At 45.9% G+C, this 22034-nt stretch overlaps 9 non-coding genes across 9 annotated transcripts; all 9 read left to right on the forward strand.

The window, feature by feature from the left end:
- Positions 1-2008: 2008 nt before the first annotated feature.
- LOC130303784 (U2 spliceosomal RNA) lies at positions 2009-2199 on the forward strand. The gene has a single exon (XR_008853809.1). It is a non-coding gene; the product is annotated as a U2 spliceosomal RNA (small nuclear RNA).
- Positions 2200-4298: 2099 nt separating this feature from the next.
- On the forward strand, positions 4299-4489 carry LOC130303785 (U2 spliceosomal RNA). Its single transcript, XR_008853810.1, has one exon. It is a non-coding gene; the product is annotated as a U2 spliceosomal RNA (small nuclear RNA).
- A 2082-nt stretch (positions 4490-6571) lies between these two features.
- On the forward strand, positions 6572-6762 carry LOC130303786 (U2 spliceosomal RNA). Its single transcript, XR_008853811.1, has one exon. It is a non-coding gene; the product is annotated as a U2 spliceosomal RNA (small nuclear RNA).
- Positions 6763-8845: 2083 nt separating this feature from the next.
- On the forward strand, positions 8846-9036 carry LOC130303787 (U2 spliceosomal RNA). The gene has a single exon (XR_008853812.1). It is a non-coding gene; the product is annotated as a U2 spliceosomal RNA (small nuclear RNA).
- Positions 9037-11124: 2088 nt separating this feature from the next.
- Positions 11125-11315, forward strand: LOC130303788 (U2 spliceosomal RNA). The gene has a single exon (XR_008853813.1). It is a non-coding gene; the product is annotated as a U2 spliceosomal RNA (small nuclear RNA).
- A 2094-nt stretch (positions 11316-13409) lies between these two features.
- On the forward strand, positions 13410-13600 carry LOC130303791 (U2 spliceosomal RNA). Its single transcript, XR_008853814.1, has one exon. It is a non-coding gene; the product is annotated as a U2 spliceosomal RNA (small nuclear RNA).
- Positions 13601-15675: 2075 nt separating this feature from the next.
- Positions 15676-15866, forward strand: LOC130303793 (U2 spliceosomal RNA). The gene has a single exon (XR_008853816.1). It is a non-coding gene; the product is annotated as a U2 spliceosomal RNA (small nuclear RNA).
- A 2103-nt stretch (positions 15867-17969) lies between these two features.
- LOC130303794 (U2 spliceosomal RNA) lies at positions 17970-18160 on the forward strand. The gene has a single exon (XR_008853817.1). It is a non-coding gene; the product is annotated as a U2 spliceosomal RNA (small nuclear RNA).
- Positions 18161-20243: 2083 nt separating this feature from the next.
- Positions 20244-20434, forward strand: LOC130303795 (U2 spliceosomal RNA). The gene has a single exon (XR_008853818.1). It is a non-coding gene; the product is annotated as a U2 spliceosomal RNA (small nuclear RNA).
- The last annotated feature ends 1600 nt before the right edge of the window (positions 20435-22034 follow it).

The following is a 22034-nucleotide window of genomic DNA, read 5'->3' on the forward strand; positions in this document are numbered from 1 at the left end:
TGCAGCCAAAAAACAAAAGGTGGTGCTGCTGCTGCTGCTTCTGCTGCTTCTGCTTCTGCTTGTGTCTGGCCCCTGTTGGAGCGTCCAGGCACAGGACTTCTGCTGCTGCTGACTAAATGGCCTCCTTAATTGGATCATTTGAGTAGCCAGCACACCTGTGCAGGTAGGGCATGACATGATAGGCAGCTGCCTTGATAGCGGGTGGGTGCTGAATGTTCCTAATTGACAAAATAAGATTAATGCTTATGAAGAAATATAAAATCTCATCCCTTCCCCAATATCGCGCCACACCCCTACCCCTTAATTCCCTGGTTGAACTTGATGGACATATGTCTTTTTTCGACCGTACTAACTATGTAACTATGTAACATAACATGGGGGGGGGTGGGGGGGGTCTCCTGGCTGTTCACACAGGTGTGTCATTGCTGTACATTGACCATGCATTGCTTCTGTGGTATTGCAAAGGCAAAGACAAATGCTTCCAGCCATCCATTGCACTAATGGATTGGTCATCAGCTGGCTGTCTATGTCCCGCATCAATATAGACCAAAGTACAGAGGGTTAGGCTATGCTATTGTGCACCTACCTGATGCATCAGAAGGTGCGAGGCCCTTGCTAAATTCTGTGCACAGACTTTGAGATCTATACTTTAGACTGTATCTAAACCTGCTCCAACATGGACTGACATTCTGGCCTACTTTCAGCCGATGCGACTTGTCTGTCGCTGAACAGTCGCTTTTTATGTATTCAGCACCTATGTATAATGTTGTAAAAATGCTCTAGAAGCTAAAGTCGCAGAAATGTCACACATATTTGGCCTGCAACTTTCTGTGCGACAAATTCAGACAGGAAAAATCAGTATAAATCCTTAGAAAATTATCCCCCAGTGTCTCCATCTGCTGGCGGTATTGAATAAGCATTGCTGCACTGATGGGGTATGCATTAGACGAAAAAAAAGAAGAAAAAGAAGAATAATACGCCCAGAAAAGAGGCGAAAAGGAGAAAAACGTAAAAAAACGTGAAAAAAAAGTAAGAGGAAGAGAAGGGAAAAAAAGGTGGAAATGGGTTTAAAAGTGATTTCGGCGGAGAAATATATATATATATATATATATATATATATATATATATATATATACGCGCACACACACACATATATATAAACGTATTCTCCGTTGAGATATTGCAGCCGCTGCTGTGTCCAGGCCCAGGAGCCTTAGCACTGTGCTGTGATGTCACTCAATACCACTGACATCACTAGGTGTAAACAACATCTCTCCTTTGCTGTGTATGTGACTATGGAGCTGTTTGGTGATGTCGTCTATTATGGCCTTCATAGAAGCAACAGGAGATTGTTGCATCCATCTAGAACCCTCAGAACTACAGTGCTATGATGTCACTCACTTCCACAGGCCTTGCAGAGTGTAAACAACAACAACCCAGCTTTGTTGTGTATGTAACCATAGGGATTTGTGATGTCACCTAGAACCTTCACAGCAGCGACAGCTTTATGAGGAGCATCAGCACTGCTCTGCCTGAGCAGAACCATCACCGCCATAGGTTGTCAAATAACCCGGATTTAACCCACACAGGTAAGTCCAATGGGGTGCAGGCATGTCCTCTATGCTTACAGCTTCCCGTGGGTGTTGGTTTGATACCGTTTGGGGACAGCCAAGGAGGCATCTGCAGGCAACAAAGGTAGGTGTGTGCTTGTGTGTGTGTTTCCTATGCAGATCCTAAGCCCAGTGTCACATGCAAGTAGGAGGAGTAAGAAGGGTTCCTGGCAAATCCGGGTTATGGATTGCATTTAAAAAGGCCCCGTGGGAGTGCAATGGGCCCCTGTCTTGCTGCTTAGCAATAATGGTATGGGTTTAGGTTCTGCTGTGTGTACTGGTGGTTGACTGCCCCCCAGCCCAGAGTGTGCATGGAAAATTGTCTGGCAGCCTCCCTGACAGCAAGCAGTGATAGTGCCCATGAAGGGGACCTTGTTGGGCCCGCCCCTTTCACGGTTATCGCTTCTCGGCCTTTTGGCTAAGATCAAGTGTAGTATCTGTTCTTATCAGTTTAATATCTGATACGTCCCCTATCTGGGGACCATATATTAAATGGATTTTTGAGAACGGGGGCCGATTTCGAAGCTTGCTTCCGTCGCCCTATGCATTGACCCGATATGGCAGTATCTTCGGGTACAGTGCACCACCCCCTTACAGGGTTAAAAAGAAAGATTCCTACTTTCATTGCTACCTGCTTGCTGGCTAGCCAGCTAGCCAGCCCTGTGGGCCTTGCTGCTGCAGCCAAAAAACAAAAGGTGGTGCTGCTGCTGCTGCTGCTTCTGCTGCTTCTGCTTCTGCTTGTGTCTGGCCCCTGTTGGAGCGTCCAGGCACAGGACTTCTGCTGCTGCTGACTAAATGGCCTCCTTAATTGGATCATTTGAGTAGCCAGCACACCTGTGCAGGTAGGGCATGACATGATAGGCAGCTGCCTTGATAGCGGGTGGGTGCTGAATGTTCCTAATTGACAAAATAAGATTAATGCTTATGAAGAAATATAAAATCTCATCCCTTCCCCAATATCGCGCCACACCCCTACCCCTTAATTCCCTGGTTGAACTTGATGGACATATGTCTTTTTTCGACCGTACTAACTATGTAACTATGTAACATAACATGGGGGGGGGGGGGGGGGTCTCCTGGCTGTTCACACAGGTGTGTCATTGCTGTACATTGACCATGCATTGCTTCTGTGGTATTGCAAAGGCAAAGACAAATGCTTCCAGCCATCCATTGCACTAATGGATTGGTCATCAGCTGGCTGTCTATGTCCCGCATCAATATAGACCAAAGTACAGAGGGTTAGGCTATGCTATTGTGCACCTACCTGATGCATCAGAAGGTGCGAGGCCCTTGCTAAATTCTGTGCACAGACTTTGAGATCTATACTTTAGACTGTATCTAAACCTGCTCCAACATGGACTGACATTCTGGCCTACTTTCAGCCGATGCGACTTGTCTGTCGCTGAACAGTCGCTTTTTATGTATTCAGCACCTATGTATAATGTTGTAAAAATGCTCTAGAAGCTAAAGTCGCAGAAATGTCACACATATTTGGCCTGCAACTTTCTGTGCGACAAATTCAGACAGGAAAAATCAGTATAAATCCTTAGAAAATTATCCCCCAGTGTCTCCATCTGCTGGCGGTATTGAATAAGCATTGCTGCACTGATGGGGTATGCATTAGACGAAAAAAAAGAAGAAAAAGAAGAATAATACGCCCAGAAAAGAGGCGAAAAGGAGAAAAACGTAAAAAAACGTGAAAAAAAAGTAAGAGGAAGAGAAGGGAAAAAAAGGTGGAAATGGGTTTAAAAGTGATTTCGGCGGAGAAATATATATATATATATATATATATATATATATATATATATATATATACGCGCACACACACACATATATATAAACGTATTCTCCGTTGAGATATTGCAGCCGCTGCTGTGTCCAGGCCCAGGAGCCTTAGCACTGTGCTGTGATGTCACTCAATACCACTGACATCACTAGGTGTAAACAACATCTCTCCTTTGCTGTGTATGTGACTATGGAGCTGTTTGGTGATGTCGTCTATTATGGCCTTCATAGAAGCAACAGGAGATTGTTGCATCCATCTAGAACCCTCAGAACTACAGTGCTATGATGTCACTCACTTCCACAGGCCTTGCAGAGTGTAAACAACAACAACCCAGCTTTGTTGTGTATGTAACCATAGGGATTTGTGATGTCACCTAGAACCTTCACAGCAGCGACAGCTTTATGAGGAGCATCAGCACTGCTCTGCCTGAGCAGAACCATCACCGCCATAGGTTGTCAAATAACCCGGATTTAACCCACACAGGTAAGTCCAATGGGGTGCAGGCATGTCCTCTATGCTTACAGCTTCCCGTGGGTGTTGGTTTGATACCGTTTGGGGACAGCCAAGGAGGCATCTGCAGGCAACAAAGGTAGGTGTGTGCTTGTGTGTGTGTTTCCTATGCAGATCCTAAGCCCAGTGTCACATGCAAGTAGGAGGAGTAAGAAGGGTTCCTGGCAAATCCGGGTTATGGATTGCATTTAAAAAGGCCCCGTGGGAGTGCAATGGGCCCCTGTCTTGCTGCTTAGCAATAATGGTATGGGTTTAGGTTCTGCTGTGTGTACTGGTGGTTGACTGCCCCCCAGCCCAGAGTGTGCATGGAAAATTGTCTGGCAGCCTCCCTGACAGCAAGCAGTGATAGTGCCCATGAAGGGGACCTTGTTGGGCCCGCCCCTTTCACAGTTATCGCTTCTCGGCCTTTTGGCTAAGATCAAGTGTAGTATCTGTTCTTATCAGTTTAATATCTGATACGTCCCCTATCTGGGGACCATATATTAAATGGATTTTTGAGAACGGGGGCCGATTTCGAAGCTTGCTTCCGTCGCCCTATGCATTGACCCGATATGGCAGTATCTTCGGGTACAGTGCACCACCCCCTTACAGGGTTAAAAAGAAAGATTCCTACTTTCATTGCTACCTGCTTGCTGGCTAGCCAGCTAGCCAGCCCTGTGGGCCTTGCTGCTGCAGCCAAAAAACAAAAGGTGGTGCTGCTGCTGCTGCTTCTGCTGCTTCTGCTTCTGCTTGTGTCTGGCCCCTGTTGGAGCGTCCAGGCACAGGACTTCTGCTGCTGCTGACTAAATGGCCTCCTTAATTGGATCATTTGAGTAGCCAGCACACCTGTGCAGGTAGGGCATGACATGATAGGCAGCTGCCTTGATAGCGGGTGGGTGCTGAATGTTCCTAATTGACAAAATAAGATTAATGCTTATGAAGAAATATAAAATCTCATCCCTTCCCCAATATCGCGCCACACCCCTACCCCTTAATTCCCTGGTTGAACTTGATGGACATATGTCTTTTTTCGACCGTACTAACTATGTAACTATGTAACATAACATGGGGGGGGGGGGGGGTCTCCTGGCTGTTCACACAGGTGTGTCATTGCTGTACATTGACCATGCATTGCTTCTGTGGTATTGCAAAGGCAAAGACAAATGCTTCCAGCCATCCATTGCACTAATGGATTGGTCATCAGCTGGCTGTCTATGTCCCGCATCAATATAGACCAAAGTACAGAGGGTTAGGCTATGCTATTGTGCACCTACCTGATGCATCAGAAGGTGCGAGGCCCTTGCTAAATTCTGTGCACAGACTTTGAGATCTATACTTTAGACTGTATCTAAACCTGCTCCAACATGGACTGACATTCTGGCCTACTTTCAGCCGATGCGACTTGTCTGTCGCTGAACAGTCGCTTTTTATGTATTCAGCACCTATGTATAATGTTGTAAAAATGCTCTAGAAGCTAAAGTCGCAGAAATGTCACACATATTTGGCCTGCAACTTTCTGTGCGACAAATTCAGACAGGAAAAATCAGTATAAATCCTTAGAAAATTATCCCCCAGTGTCTCCATCTGCTGGCGGTATTGAATAAGCATTGCTGCACTGATGGGGTATGCATTAGACGAAAAAAAAGAAGAAAAAGAAGAATAATACGCCCAGAAAAGAGGCGAAAAGGAGAAAAACGTAAAAAAACGTGAAAAAAAAGTAAGAGGAAGAGAAGGGAAAAAAAGGTGGAAATGGGTTTAAAAGTGATTTCGGCGGAGAAATATATATATATATATATATATATATATATATATACGCGCACACACACACATATATATAAACGTATTCTCCGTTGAGATATTGCAGCCGCTGCTGTGTCCAGGCCCAGGAGCCTTAGCACTGTGCTGTGATGTCACTCAATACCACTGACATCACTAGGTGTAAACAACATCTCTCCTTTGCTGTGTATGTGACTATGGAGCTGTTTGGTGATGTCGTCTATTATGGCCTTCATAGAAGCAACAGGAGATTGTTGCATCCATCTAGAACCCTCAGAACTACAGTGCTATGATGTCACTCACTTCCACAGGCCTTGCAGAGTGTAAACAACAACAACCCAGCTTTGTTGTGTATGTAACCATAGGGATTTGTGATGTCACCTAGAACCTTCACAGCAGCGACAGCTTTATGAGGAGCATCAGCACTGCTCTGCCTGAGCAGAACCATCACCGCCATAGGTTGTCAAATAACCCGGATTTAACCCACACAGGTAAGTCCAATGGGGTGCAGGCATGTCCTCTATGCTTACAGCTTCCCGTGGGTGTTGGTTTGATACCGTTTGGGGACAGCCAAGGAGGCATCTGCAGGCAACAAAGGTAGGTGTGTGCTTGTGTGTGTGTTTCCTATGCAGATCCTAAGCCCAGTGTCACATGCAAGTAGGAGGAGTAAGAAGGGTTCCTGGCAAATCCGGGTTATGGATTGCATTTAAAAAGGCCCCGTGGGAGTGCAATGGGCCCCTGTCTTGCTGCTTAGCAATAATGGTATGGGTTTAGGTTCTGCTGTGTGTACTGGTGGTTGACTGCCCCCCAGCCCAGAGTGTGCATGGAAAATTGTCTGGCAGCCTCCCTGACAGCAAGCAGTGATAGTGCCCATGAAGGGGACCTTGTTGGGCCCGCCCCTTTCACAGTTATCGCTTCTCGGCCTTTTGGCTAAGATCAAGTGTAGTATCTGTTCTTATCAGTTTAATATCTGATACGTCCCCTATCTGGGGACCATATATTAAATGGATTTTTGAGAACGGGGGCCGATTTCGAAGCTTGCTTCCGTCGCCCTATGCATTGACCCGATATGGCAGTATCTTCGGGTACAGTGCACCACCCCCTTACAGGGTTAAAAAGAAAGATTCCTACTTTCATTGCTACCTGCTTGCTGGCTAGCCAGCTAGCCAGCCCTGTGGGCCTTGCTGCTGCAGCCAAAAAACAAAAGGTGGTGCTGCTGCTGCTGCTTCTGCTGCTTCTGCTTCTGCTTGTGTCTGGCCCCTGTTGGAGCGTCCAGGCACAGGACTTCTGCTGCTGCTGACTAAATGGCCTCCTTAATTGGATCATTTGAGTAGCCAGCACACCTGTGCAGGTAGGGCATGACATGATAGGCAGCTGCCTTGATAGCGGGTGGGTGCTGAATGTTCCTAATTGACAAAATAAGATTAATGCTTATGAAGAAATATAAAATCTCATCCCTTCCCCAATATCGCGCCACACCCCTACCCCTTAATTCCCTGGTTGAACTTGATGGACATATGTCTTTTTTCGACCGTACTAACTATGTAACTATGTAACATAACATGGGGGGGGGGGGGGGGGTCTCCTGGCTGTTCACACAGGTGTGTCATTGCTGTACATTGACCATGCATTGCTTCTGTGGTATTGCAAAGGCAAAGACAAATGCTTCCAGCCATCCATTGCACTAATGGATTGGTCATCAGCTGGCTGTCTATGTCCCGCATCAATATAGACCAAAGTACAGAGGGTTAGGCTATGCTATTGTGCACCTACCTGATGCATCAGAAGGTGCGAGGCCCTTGCTAAATTCTGTGCACAGACTTTGAGATCTATACTTTAGACTGTATCTAAACCTGCTCCAACATGGACTGACATTCTGGCCTACTTTCAGCCGATGCGACTTGTCTGTCGCTGAACAGTCGCTTTTTATGTATTCAGCACCTATGTATAATGTTGTAAAAATGCTCTAGAAGCTAAAGTCGCAGAAATGTCACACATATTTGGCCTGCAACTTTCTGTGCGACAAATTCAGACAGGAAAAATCAGTATAAATCCTTAGAAAATTATCCCCCAGTGTCTCCATCTGCTGGCGGTATTGAATAAGCATTGCTGCACTGATGGGGTATGCATTAGACAAAAAAAAAAGAAGAAAAAGAAGAATAATACGCCCAGAAAAGAGGCGAAAAGGAGAAAAACGTAAAAAAACGTGAAAAAAAAGTAAGAGGAAGAGAAGGGAAAAAAAGGTGGAAATGGGTTTAAAAGTGATTTCGGCGGAGAAATATATATATATATATATATATATATATATATACGCGCACACACACACATATATATAAACGTATTCTCCGTTGAGATATTGCAGCCGCTGCTGTGTCCAGGCCCAGGAGCCTTAGCACTGTGCTGTGATGTCACTCAATACCACTGACATCACTAGGTGTAAACAACATCTCTCCTTTGCTGTGTATGTGACTATGGAGCTGTTTGGTGATGTCGTCTATTATGGCCTTCATAGAAGCAACAGGAGATTGTTGCATCCATCTAGAACCCTCAGAACTACAGTGCTATGATGTCACTCACTTCCACAGGCCTTGCAGAGTGTAAACAACAACAACCCAGCTTTGTTGTGTATGTAACCATAGGGATTTGTGATGTCACCTAGAACCTTCACAGCAGCGACAGCTTTATGAGGAGCATCAGCACTGCTCTGCCTGAGCAGAACCATCACCGCCATAGGTTGTCAAATAACCCGGATTTAACCCACACAGGTAAGTCCAATGGGGTGCAGGCATGTCCTCTATGCTTACAGCTTCCCGTGGGTGTTGGTTTGATACCGTTTGGGGACAGCCAAGGAGGCATCTGCAGGCAACAAAGGTAGGTGTGTGCTTGTGTGTGTGTTTCCTATGCAGATCCTAAGCCCAGTGTCACATGCAAGTAGGAGGAGTAAGAAGGGTTCCTGGCAAATCCGGGTTATGGATTGCATTTAAAAAGGCCCCGTGGGAGTGCAATGGGCCCCTGTCTTGCTGCTTAGCAATAATGGTATGGGTTTAGGTTCTGCTGTGTGTACTGGTGGTTGACTGCCCCCCAGCCCAGAGTGTGCATGGAAAATTGTCTGGCAGCCTCCCTGACAGCAAGCAGTGATAGTGCCCATGAAGGGGACCTTGTTGGGCCCGCCCCTTTCACGGTTATCGCTTCTCGGCCTTTTGGCTAAGATCAAGTGTAGTATCTGTTCTTATCAGTTTAATATCTGATACGTCCCCTATCTGGGGACCATATATTAAATGGATTTTTGAGAACGGGGGCCGATTTCGAAGCTTGCTTCCGTCGCCCTATGCATTGACCCGATATGGCAGTATCTTCGGGTACAGTGCACCACCCCCTTACAGGGTTAAAAAGAAAGATTCCTACTTTCATTGCTACCTGCTTGCTGGCTAGCCAGCTAGCCAGCCCTGTGGGCCTTGCTGCTGCAGCCAAAAAACAAAAGGTGGTGCTGCTGCTGCTGCTTCTGCTGCTTCTGCTTCTGCTTGTGTCTGGCCCCTGTTGGAGCGTCCAGGCACAGGACTTCTGCTGCTGCTGACTAAATGGCCTCCTTAATTGGATCATTTGAGTAGCCAGCACACCTGTGCAGGTAGGGCATGACATGATAGGCAGCTGCCTTGATAGCGGGTGGGTGCTGAATGTTCCTAATTGACAAAATAAGATTAATGCTTATGAAGAAATATAAAATCTCATCCCTTCCCCAATATCGCGCCACACCCCTACCCCTTAATTCCCTGGTTGAACTTGATGGACATATGTCTTTTTTCGACCGTACTAACTATGTAACTATGTAACATAACATGGGGGGGGGGGGGTCTCCTGGCTGTTCACACAGGTGTGTCATTGCTGTACATTGACCATGCATTGCTTCTGTGGTATTGCAAAGGCAAAGACAAATGCTTCCAGCCATCCATTGCACTAATGGATTGGTCATCAGCTGGCTGTCTATGTCCCGCATCAATATAGACCAAAGTACAGAGGGTTAGGCTATGCTATTGTGCACCTACCTGATGCATCAGAAGGTGCGAGGCCCTTGCTAAATTCTGTGCACAGACTTTGAGATCTATACTTTAGACTGTATCTAAACCTGCTCCAACATGGACTGACATTCTGGCCTACTTTCAGCCGATGCGACTTGTCTGTCGCTGAACAGTCGCTTTTTATGTATTCAGCACCTATGTATAATGTTGTAAAAATGCTCTAGAAGCTAAAGTCGCAGAAATGTCACACATATTTGGCCTGCAACTTTCTGTGCGACAAATTCAGACAGGAAAAATCAGTATAAATCCTTAGAAAATTATCCCCCAGTGTCTCCATCTGCTGGCGGTATTGAATAAGCATTGCTGCACTGATGGGGTATGCATTAGACGAAAAAAAAGAAGAAAAAGAAGAATAATACGCCCAGAAAAGAGGCGAAAAGGAGAAAAACGTAAAAAAACGTGAAAAAAAAGTAAGAGGAAGAGAAGGGAAAAAAAGGTGGAAATGGGTTTAAAAGTGATTTCGGCGGAGAAATATATATATATATATATATATATATATATATATATATATATACGCGCACACACACACATATATATAAACGTATTCTCCGTTGAGATATTGCAGCCGCTGCTGTGTCCAGGCCCAGGAGCCTTAGCACTGTGCTGTGATGTCACTCAATACCACTGACATCACTAGGTGTAAACAACATCTCTCCTTTGCTGTGTATGTGACTATGGAGCTGTTTGGTGATGTCGTCTATTATGGCCTTCATAGAAGCAACAGGAGATTGTTGCATCCATCTAGAACCCTCAGAACTACAGTGCTATGATGTCACTCACTTCCACAGGCCTTGCAGAGTGTAAACAACAACAACCCAGCTTTGTTGTGTATGTAACCATAGGGATTTGTGATGTCACCTAGAACCTTCACAGCAGCGACAGCTTTATGAGGAGCATCAGCACTGCTCTGCCTGAGCAGAACCATCACCGCCATAGGTTGTCAAATAACCCGGATTTAACCCACACAGGTAAGTCCAATGGGGTGCAGGCATGTCCTCTATGCTTACAGCTTCCCGTGGGTGTTGGTTTGATACCGTTTGGGGACAGCCAAGGAGGCATCTGCAGGCAACAAAGGTAGGTGTGTGCTTGTGTGTGTGTTTCCTATGCAGATCCTAAGCCCAGTGTCACATGCAAGTAGGAGGAGTAAGAAGGGTTCCTGGCAAATCCGGGTTATGGATTGCATTTAAAAAGGCCCCGTGGGAGTGCAATGGGCCCCTGTCTTGCTGCTTAGCAATAATGGTATGGGTTTAGGTTCTGCTGTGTGTACTGGTGGTTGACTGCCCCCCAGCCCAGAGTGTGCATGGAAAATTGTCTGGCAGCCTCCCTGACAGCAAGCAGTGATAGTGCCCATGAAGGGGACCTTGTTGGGCCCGCCCCTTTCACGGTTATCGCTTCTCGGCCTTTTGGCTAAGATCAAGTGTAGTATCTGTTCTTATCAGTTTAATATCTGATACGTCCCCTATCTGGGGACCATATATTAAATGGATTTTTGAGAACGGGGGCCGATTTCGAAGCTTGCTTCCGTCGCCCTATGCATTGACCCGATATGGCAGTATCTTCGGGTACAGTGCACCACCCCCTTACAGGGTTAAAAAGAAAGATTCCTACTTTCATTGCTACCTGCTTGCTGGCTAGCCAGCTAGCCAGCCCTGTGGGCCTTGCTGCTGCAGCCAAAAAACAAAAGGTGGTGCTGCTGCTGCTGCTTCTGCTGCTTCTGCTTCTGCTTGTGTCTGGCCCCTGTTGGAGCGTCCAGGCACAGGACTTCTGCTGCTGCTGACTAAATGGCCTCCTTAATTGGATCATTTGAGTAGCCAGCACACCTGTGCAGGTAGGGCATGACATGATAGGCAGCTGCCTTGATAGCGGGTGGGTGCTGAATGTTCCTAATTGACAAAATAAGATTAATGCTTATGAAGAAATATAAAATCTCATCCCTTCCCCAATATCGCGCCACACCCCTACCCCTTAATTCCCTGGTTGAACTTGATGGACATATGTCTTTTTTCGACCGTACTAACTATGTAACTATGTAACATAACATGGGGGGGGGGGGGGGGGGGTCTCCTGGCTGTTCACACAGGTGTGTCATTGCTGTACATTGACCATGCATTGCTTCTGTGGTATTGCAAAGGCAAAGACAAATGCTTCCAGCCATCCATTGCACTAATGGATTGGTCATCAGCTGGCTGTCTATGTCCCGCATCAATATAGACCAAAGTACAGAGGGTTAGGCTATGCTATTGTGCACCTACCTGATGCATCAGAAGGTGCGAGGCCCTTGCTAAATTCTGTGCACAGACTTTGAGATCTATACTTTAGACTGTATCTAAACCTGCTCCAACATGGACTGACATTCTGGCCTACTTTCAGCCGATGCGACTTGTCTGTCGCTGAACAGTCGCTTTTTATGTATTCAGCACCTATGTATAATGTTGTAAAAATGCTCTAGAAGCTAAAGTCGCAGAAATGTCACACATATTTGGCCTGCAACTTTCTGTGCGACAAATTCAGACAGGAAAAATCAGTATAAATCCTTAGAAAATTATCCCCCAGTGTCTCCATCTGCTGGCGGTATTGAATAAGCATTGCTGCACTGATGGGGTATGCATTAGACGAAAAAAAAGAAGAAAAAGAAGAATAATACGCCCAGAAAAGAGGCGAAAAGGAGAAAAACGTAAAAAAACGTGAAAAAAAAGTAAGAGGAAGAGAAGGGAAAAAAAGGTGGAAATGGGTTTAAAAGTGATTTCGGCGGAGAAATATATATATATATATATATATATATATATATATATATATATACGCGCACACACACACATATATATAAACGTATTCTCCGTTGAGATATTGCAGCCGCTGCTGTGTCCAGGCCCAGGAGCCTTAGCACTGTGCTGTGATGTCACTCAATACCACTGACATCACTAGGTGTAAACAACATCTCTCCTTTGCTGTGTATGTGACTATGGAGCTGTTTGGTGATGTCGTCTATTATGGCCTTCATAGAAGCAACAGGAGATTGTTGCATCCATCTAGAACCCTCAGAACTACAGTGCTATGATGTCACTCACTTCCACAGGCCTTGCAGAGTGTAAACAACAACAACCCAGCTTTGTTGTGTATGTAACCATAGGGATTTGTGATGTCACCTAGAACCTTCACAGCAGCGACAGCTTTATGAGGAGCATCAGCACTGCTCTGCCTGAGCAGAACCATCACCGCCATAGGTTGTCAAATAACCCGGATTTAACCCACACAGGTAAGTCCAATGGGGTGCAGGCATGTCCTCTATGCTTACAGCTTCCCGTGGGTGTTGGTTTGATACCGTTTGGGGACAGCCAAGGAGGCATCTGCAGGCAACAAAGGTAGGTGTGTGCTTGTGTGTGTGTTTCCTATGCAGATCCTAAGCCCAGTGTCACATGCAAGTAGGAGGAGTAAGAAGGGTTCCTGGCAAATCCGGGTTATGGATTGCATTTAAAAAGGCCCCGTGGGAGTGCAATGGGCCCCTGTCTTGCTGCTTAGCAATAATGGTATGGGTTTAGGTTCTGCTGTGTGTACTGGTGGTTGACTGCCCCCCAGCCCAGAGTGTGCATGGAAAATTGTCTGGCAGCCTCCCTGACAGCAAGCAGTGATAGTGCCCATGAAGGGGACCTTGTTGGGCCCGCCCCTTTCACGGTTATCGCTTCTCGGCCTTTTGGCTAAGATCAAGTGTAGTATCTGTTCTTATCAGTTTAATATCTGATACGTCCCCTATCTGGGGACCATATATTAAATGGATTTTTGAGAACGGGGGCCGATTTCGAAGCTTGCTTCCGTCGCCCTATGCATTGACCCGATATGGCAGTATCTTCGGGTACAGTGCACCACCCCCTTACAGGGTTAAAAAGAAAGATTCCTACTTTCATTGCTACCTGCTTGCTGGCTAGCCAGCTAGCCAGCCCTGTGGGCCTTGCTGCTGCAGCCAAAAAACAAAAGGTGGTGCTGCTGCTGCTTCTGCTTGTGTCTGGCCCCTGTTGGAGCGTCCAGGCACAGGACTTCTGCTGCTGCTGACTAAATGGCCTCCTTAATTGGATCATTTGAGTAGCCAGCACACCTGTGCAGGTAGGGCATGACATGATAGGCAGCTGCCTTGATAGCGGGTGGGTGCTGAATGTTCCTAATTGACAAAATAAGATCAATGCTTATGAAGAAATATAAAATCTCATCCCTTCCCCAATATCGCGCCACACCCCTACCCCTTAATTCCCTGGTTGAACTTGATGGACATATGTCTTTTTTCGACCGTACTAACTATGTAACTATGTAACATAACATGGGGGGGGGGGGGGGGGGTCTCCTGGCTGTTCACACAGGTGTGTCATTGCTGTACATTGACCATGCATTGCTTCTGTGGTATTGCAAAGGCAAAGACAAATGCTTCCAGCCATCCATTGCACTAATGGATTGGTCATCAGCTGGCTGTCTATGTCCCGCATCAATATAGACCAAAGTACAGAGGGTTAGGCTATGCTATTGTGCACCTACCTGATGCATCAGAAGGTGCGAGGCCCTTGCTAAATTCTGTGCACAGACTTTGAGATCTATACTTTAGACTGTATCTAAACCTGCTCCAACATGGACTGACATTCTGGCCTACTTTCAGCCGATGCGACTTGTCTGTCGCTGAACAGTCGCTTTTTATGTATTCAGCACCTATGTATAATGTTGTAAAAATGCTCTAGAAGCTAAAGTCGCAGAAATGTCACACATATTTGGCCTGCAACTTTCTGTGCGACAAATTCAGACAGGAAAAATCAGTATAAATCCTTAGAAAATTATCCCCCAGTGTCTCCATCTGCTGGCGGTATTGAATAAGCATTGCTGCACTGATGGGGTATGCATTAGACGAAAAAAAAGAAGAAAAAGAAGAATAATACGCCCAGAAAAGAGGCGAAAAGGAGAAAAACGTAAAAAAACGTGAAAAAAAAGTAAGAGGAAGAGAAGGGAAAAAAAGGTGGAAATGGGTTTAAAAGTGATTTTGGCGGAGAAATATATATATATATATATATATATATATATATATATATATATACGCGCACACACACACATATATATAAACGTATTCTCCGTTGAGATATTGCAGCCGCTGCTGTGTCCAGGCCCAGGAGCCTTAGCACTGTGCTGTGATGTCACTCAATACCACTGACATCACTAGGTGTAAACAACATCTCTCCTTTGCTGTGTATGTGACTATGGAGCTGTTTGGTGATGTCGTCTATTATGGCCTTCATAGAAGCAACAGGAGATTGTTGCATCCATCTAGAACCCTCAGAACTACAGTGCTATGATGTCACTCACTTCCACAGGCCTTGCAGAGTGTAAACAACAACAACCCAGCTTTGTTGTGTATGTAACCATAGGGATTTGTGATGTCACCTAGAACCTTCACAGCAGCGACAGCTTTATGAGGAGCATCAGCACTGCTCTGCCTGAGCAGAACCATCACCGCCATAGGTTGTCAAATAACCCGGATTTAACCCACACAGGTAAGTCCAATGGGGTGCAGGCATGTCCTCTATGCTTACAGCTTCCCGTGGGTGTTGGTTTGATACCGTTTGGGGACAGCCAAGGAGGCATCTGCAGGCAACAAAGGTAGGTGTGTGCTTGTGTGTGTGTTTCCTATGCAGATCCTAAGCCCAGTGTCACATGCAAGTAGGAGGAGTAAGAAGGGTTCCTGGCAAATCCGGGTTATGGATTGCATTTAAAAAGGCCCCGTGGGAGTGCAATGGGCCCCTGTCTTGCTGCTTAGCAATAATGGTATGGGTTTAGGTTCTGCTGTGTGTACTGGTGGTTGACTGCCCCCCAGCCCAGAGTGTGCATGGAAAATTGTCTGGCAGCCTCCCTGACAGCAAGCAGTGATAGTGCCCATGAAGGGGACCTTGTTGGGCCCGCCCCTTTCACGGTTATCGCTTCTCGGCCTTTTGGCTAAGATCAAGTGTAGTATCTGTTCTTATCAGTTTAATATCTGATACGTCCCCTATCTGGGGACCATATATTAAATGGATTTTTGAGAACGGGGGCCGATTTCGAAGCTTGCTTCCGTCGCCCTATGCATTGACCCGATATGGCAGTATCTTCGGGTACAGTGCACCACCCCCTTACAGGGTTAAAAAGAAAGATTCCTACTTTCATTGCTACCTGCTTGCTGGCTAGCCAGCTAGCCAGCCCTGTGGGCCTTGCTGCTGCAGCCAAAAAACAAAAGGTGGTGCTGCTGCTGCTGCTTCTGCTGCTTCTGCTTCTGCTTGTGTCTGGCCCCTGTTGGAGCGTCCAGGCACAGGACTTCTGCTGCTGCTGACTAAATGGCCTCCTTAATTGGATCATTTGAGTAGCCAGCACACCTGTGCAGGTAGGGCATGACATGATAGGCAGCTGCCTTGATAGCGGGTGGGTGCTGAATGTTCCTAATTGACAAAATAAGATTAATGCTTATGAAGAAATATAAAATCTCATCCCTTCCCCAATATCGCGCCACACCCCTACCCCTTAATTCCCTGGTTGAACTTGATGGACATATGTCTTTTTTCGACCGTACTAACTATGTAACTATGTAACATAACATGGGGGGGGGGGGGGGTCTCCTGGCTGTTCACACAGGTGTGTCATTGCTGTACATTGACCATGCATTGCTTCTGTGGTATTGCAAAGGCAAAGACAAATGCTTCCAGCCATCCATTGCACTAATGGATTGGTCATCAGCTGGCTGTCTATGTCCCGCATCAATATAGACCAAAGTACAGAGGGTTAGGCTATGCTATTGTGCACCTACCTGATGCATCAGAAGGTGCGAGGCCCTTGCTAAATTCTGTGCACAGACTTTGAGATCTATACTTTAGACTGTATCTAAACCTGCTCCAACATGGACTGACATTCTGGCCTACTTTCAGCCGATGCGACTTGTCTGTCGCTGAACAGTCGCTTTTTATGTATTCAGCACCTATGTATAATGTTGTAAAAATGCTCTAGAAGCTAAAGTCGCAGAAATGTCACACATATTTGGCCTGCAACTTTCTGTGCGACAAATTCAGACAGGAAAAATCAGTATAAATCCTTAGAAAATTATCCCCCAGTGTCTCCATCTGCTGGCGGTATTGAATAAGCATTGCTGCACTGATGGGGTATGCATTAGACGAAAAAAAAGAAGAAAAAGAAGAATAATACGCCCAGAAAAGAGGCGAAAAGGAGAAAAACGTAAAAAAACGTGAAAAAAAAGTAAGAGGAAGAGAAGGGAAAAAAGGTGGAAATGGGTTTAAAAGTGATTTCGGCGGAGAAATATATATATATATATATATATATATATATATATATATATATATATATATATATACGCGCACACACACACATATATATATAAACGTATTCTCCGTTGAGATATTGCAGCCGCTGCTGTGTCCAGGCCCAGGAGCCTTAGCACTGTGCTGTGATGTCACTCAATACCACTGACATCACTAGGTGTAAACAACATCTCTCCTTTGCTGTGTATGTGACTATGGAGCTGTTTGGTGATGTCGTCTATTATGGCCTTCATAGAAGCAACAGGAGATTGTTGCATCCATCTAGAACCCTCAGAACTACAGTGCTATGATGTCACTCACTTCCACAGGCCTTGCAGAGTGTAAACAACAACAACCCAGCTTTGTTGTGTATGTAACCATAGGGATTTGTGATGTCACCTAGAACCTTCACAGCAGCGACAGCTTTATGAGGAGCATCAGCACTGCTCTGCCTGAGCAGAACCATCACCGCCATAGGTTGTCAAATAACCCGGATTTAACCCACACAGGTAAGTCCAATGGGGTGCAGGCATGTCCTCTATGCTTACAGCTTCCCGTGGGTGTTGGTTTGATACCGTTTGGGGACAGCCAAGGAGGCATCTGCAGGCAACAAAGGTAGGTGTGTGCTTGTGTGTGTGTTTCCTATGCAGATCCTAAGCCCAGTGTCACATGCAAGTAGGAGGAGTAAGAAGGGTTCCTGGCAAATCCGGGTTATGGATTGCATTTAAAAAGGCCCCGTGGGAGTGCAATGGGCCCCTGTCTTGCTGCTTAGCAATAATGGTATGGGTTTAGGTTCTGCTGTGTGTACTGGTGGTTGACTGCCCCCCAGCCCAGAGTGTGCATGGAAAATTGTCTGGCAGCCTCCCTGACAGCAAGCAGTGATAGTGCCCATGAAGGGGACCTTGTTGGGCCCGCCCCTTTCACGGTTATCGCTTCTCGGCCTTTTGGCTAAGATCAAGTGTAGTATCTGTTCTTATCAGTTTAATATCTGATACGTCCCCTATCTGGGGACCATATATTAAATGGATTTTTGAGAACGGGGGCCGATTTCGAAGCTTGCTTCCGTCGCCCTATGCATTGACCCGATATGGCAGTATCTTCGGGTACAGTGCACCACCCCCTTACAGGGTTAAAAAGAAAGATTCCTACTTTCATTGCTACCTGCTTGCTGGCTAGCCAGCTAGCCAGCCCTGTGGGCCTTGCTGCTGCAGCCAAAAAACAAAAGGTGGTGCTGCTGCTGCTGCTTCTGCTGCTTCTGCTTCTGCTTGTGTCTGGCCCCTGTTGGAGCGTCCAGGCACAGGACTTCTGCTGCTGCTGACTAAATGGCCTCCTTAATTGGATCATTTGAGTAGCCAGCACACCTGTGCAGGTAGGGCATGACATGATAGGCAGCTGCCTTGATAGCGGGTGGGTGCTGAATGTTCCTAATTGACAAAATAAGATTAATGCTTATGAAGAAATATAAAATCTCATCCCTTCCCCAATATCGCGCCACACCCCTACCCCTTAATTCCCTGGTTGAACTTGATGGACATATGTCTTTTTTCGACCGTACTAACTATGTAACTATGGAACATAACATGGGGGGGGGGGGTCTCCTGGCTGTTCACACAGGTGTGTCATTGCTGTACATTGACCATGCATTGCTTCTGTGGTATTGCAAAGGCAAAGACAAATGCTTCCAGCCATCCATTGCACTAATGGATTGGTCATCAGCTGGCTGTCTATGTCCCGCATCAATATAGACCAAAGTACAGAGGGTTAGGCTATGCTATTGTGCACCTACCTGATGCATCAGAAGGTGCGAGGCCCTTGCTAAATTCTGTGCACAGACTTTGAGATCTATACTTTAGACTGTATCTAAACCTGCTCCAACATGGACTGACATTCTGGCCTACTTTCAGCCGATGCGACTTGTCTGTCGCTGAACAGTCGCTTTTTATGTATTCAGCACCTATGTATAATGTTGTAAAAATGCTCTAGAAGCTAAAGTCGCAGAAATGTCACACATATTTGGCCTGCAACTTTCTGTGCGACAAATTCAGACAGGAAAAATCAGTATAAATCCTTAGAAAATTATCCCCCAGTGTCTCCATCTGCTGGCGGTATTGAATAAGCATTGCTGCACTGATGGGGTATGCATTAGACGAAAAAAAAGAAGAAAAAGAAGAATAATACGCCCAGAAAAGAGGCGAAAAGGAGAAAAACGTAAAAAAACGTGAAAAAAAAGTAAGAGGAAGAGAAGGGAAAAAAAGGTGGAAATGGGTTTAAAAGTGATTTCGGCGGAGAAATATATATATATATATATATATATATATATATATATATACGCGCACACACACACATATATATAAACGTATTCTCCGTTGAGATATTGCAGCCGCTGCTGTGTCCAGGCCCAGGAGCCTTAGCACTGTGCTGTGATGTCACTCAATACCACTGACATCACTAGGTGTAAACAACATCTCTCCTTTGCTGTGTATGTGACTATGGAGCTGTTTGGTGATGTCGTCTATTATGGCCTTCATAGAAGCAACAGGAGATTGTTGCATCCATCTAGAACCCTCAGAACTACAGTGCTATGATGTCACTCACTTCCACAGGCCTTGCAGAGTGTAAACAACAACAACCCAGCTTTGTTGTGTATGTAACCATAGGGATTTGTGATGTCACCTAGAACCTTCACAACAGCGACAGCTTTATGAGGAGCATCAGCACTGCTCTGCCTGAGCAGAACCATCACCGCCATAGGTTGTCAAATAACCCGGATTTAACCCACACAGGTAAGTCCAATGGGGTGCAGGCATGTCCTCTATGCTTACAGCTTCCCGTGGGTGTTGGTTTGATACCGTTTGGGGACAGCCAAGGAGGCATCTGCAGGCAACAAAGGTAGGTGTGTGCTTGTGTGTGTGTTTCCTATGCAGATCCTAAGCCCAGTGTCACATGCAAGTAGGAGGAGTAAGAAGGGTTCCTGGCAAATCCGGGTTATGGATTGCATTTAAAAAGGCCCCGTGGGAGTGCAATGGGCCCCTGTCTTGCTGCTTAGCAATAATGGTATGGGTTTAGGTTCTGCTGTGTGTACTGGTGGTTGACTGCCCCCCAGCCCAGAGTGTGCATGGAAAATTGTCTGGCAGCCTCCCTGACAGCAAGCAGTGATAGTGCCCATGAAGGGGACCTTGTTGGGCCCGCCCCTTTCACGGTTATCGCTTCTCGGCCTTTTGGCTAAGATCAAGTGTAGTATCTGTTCTTATCAGTTTAATATCTGATACGTCCCCTATCTGGGGACCATATATTAAATGGATTTTTGAGAACGGGGGCCGATTTCGAAGCTTGCTTCCGTCGCCCTATGCATTGACCCGATATGGCAGTATCTTCGGGTACAGTGCACCACCCCCTTACAGGGTTAAAAAGAAAGATTCCTACTTTCATTGCTACCTGCTTGCTGGCTAGCCAGCTAGCCAGCCCTGTGGGCCTTGCTGCTGCAGCCAAAAAACAAAAGGTGGTGCTGCTGCTGCTGCTTCTGCTGCTTCTGCTTCTGCTTGTGTCTGGCCCCTGTTGGAGCGTCCAGGCACAGGACTTCTGCTGCTGCTGACTAAATGGCCTCCTTAATTGGATCATTTGAGTAGCCAGCACACCTGTGCAGGTAGGGCATGACATGATAGGCAGCTGCCTTGATAGCGGGTGGGTGCTGAATGTTCCTAATTGACAAAATAAGATTAATGCTTATGAAGAAATATAAAATCTCATCCCTTCCCCAATATCGCGCCACACCCCTACCCCTTAATTCCCTGGTTGAACTTGATGGACATATGTCTTTTTTCGACCGTACTAACTATGTAACTATGTAACATAACATGGGGGGGGGGGGGGTCTCCTGGCTGTTCACACAGGTGTGTCATTGCTGTACATTGACCATGCATTGCTTCTGTGGTATTGCAAAGGCAAAGACAAATGCTTCCAGCCATCCATTGCACTAATGGATTGGTCATCAGCTGGCTGTCTATGTCCCGCATCAATATAGACCAAAGTACAGAGGGTTAGGCTATGCTATTGTGCACCTACCTGATGCATCAGAAGGTGCGAGGCCCTTGCTAAATTCTGTGCACAGACTTTGAGATCTATACTTTAGACTGTATCTAAACCTGCTCCAACATGGACTGACATTCTGGCCTACTTTCAGCCGATGCGACTTGTCTGTCGCTGAACAGTCGCTTTTTATGTATTCAGCACCTATGTATAATGTTGTAAAAATGCTCTAGAAGCTAAAGTCGCAGAAATGTCACACATATTTGGCCTGCAACTTTCTGTGCGACAAATTCAGACAGGAAAAATCAGTATAAATCCTTAGAAAATTTTCCCCCAGTGTCTCCATCTGCTGGCGGTATTGAATAAGCATTGCTGCACTGATGGGGTATGCATTAGACGAAAAAAAAGAAGAAAAAGAAGAATAATACGCCCAGAAAAGAGGCGAAAAGGAGAAAAACGTAAAAAAACGTGAAAAAAAAGTAAGAGGAAGAGAAGGGAAAAAAAGGTGGAAATGGGTTTAAAAGTGATTTCGGCGGAGAAATATATATATATATATATATATATATATATATATATATATATACGCGCACACACACACATATATATAAACGTATTCTCCGTTGAGATATTGCAGCCGCTGCTGTGTCCAGGCCCAGGAGCCTTAGCACTGTGCTGTGATGTCACTCAATACCACTGACATCACTAGGTGTAAACAACATCTCTCCTTTGCTGTGTATGTGACTATGGAGCTGTTTGGTGATGTTGTCTATTATGGCCTTCATAGAAGCAACAGGAGATTGTTGCATCCATCTAGAACCCTCAGAACTACAGTGCTATGATGTCACTCACTTCCACAGGCCTTGCAGAGTGTAAACAACAACAACCCAGCTTTGTTGTGTATGTAACCATAGGGATTTGTGATGTCACCTAGAACCTTCACAGCAGCGACAGCTTTATGAGGAGCATC

Source organism: Hyla sarda, unplaced genomic scaffold, assembly GCF_029499605.1.
Source record: "Hyla sarda isolate aHylSar1 unplaced genomic scaffold, aHylSar1.hap1 scaffold_1241, whole genome shotgun sequence".
Classification (NCBI taxonomy): Eukaryota; Metazoa; Chordata; class Amphibia; order Anura; family Hylidae; genus Hyla; species Hyla sarda.